General features: G+C 39.5%; 1 protein-coding gene across 1 annotated transcript in view; it reads left to right on the top strand.

Annotated features, from left to right (window-relative positions):
- The window catches only part of TPGS1 (tubulin polyglutamylase complex subunit 1), a 4,667-nt gene that overhangs the window by 346 nt on the left and 3,916 nt on the right, over positions 1–405 (top strand). The gene's annotated exons all lie outside the window — the stretch shown is intronic.

The following is a 405-nucleotide window of genomic DNA, read 5'->3' as shown; positions in this document are numbered from 1 at the left end:
TTCCAAAGAATAGCAAGGAAAGATAAGAAAGCCTTCCTCAGTGATCAATGCAAAGAAATAGAGGAAAACAATAGAATCGAAAAGACTAGAGATCTCTTCAAGAAAATTAGAGATACCAAGGGAACATTTCATGCAAAGATAGGCTCAATAAAGGACAGAAATGGTATGGACCTAACAGAAGCAGAAGATATTAAGAAGAGGTGGCAAAAATACACAGAAGAACTGTACAAAAAAATCTTCACGACCCAGATAATCATGAGGTGTGATCACTCACACTCACCTAGAGCCGGACATCCTGGAATGTGAAGTCAGGTGGGCCTTAAGAAGCATCACTAGGAACAAAGCTAGTGGAGGTGATGGAATTCCAGTTGAGCTATTCCAAATCCTAAAAGATGATGCTGTGAA

Source organism: Bison bison, unplaced genomic scaffold (assembly GCF_000754665.1).
Source record: "Bison bison bison isolate TAMUID 2011002044 unplaced genomic scaffold, Bison_UMD1.0 scf7180017864203, whole genome shotgun sequence".
Classification (NCBI taxonomy): Eukaryota; Metazoa; Chordata; class Mammalia; order Artiodactyla; family Bovidae; genus Bison; species Bison bison.
The sequence above is the reverse complement of the archived record's forward strand: the minus strand, read 5'-3'. Positions and strand labels throughout refer to the sequence as shown.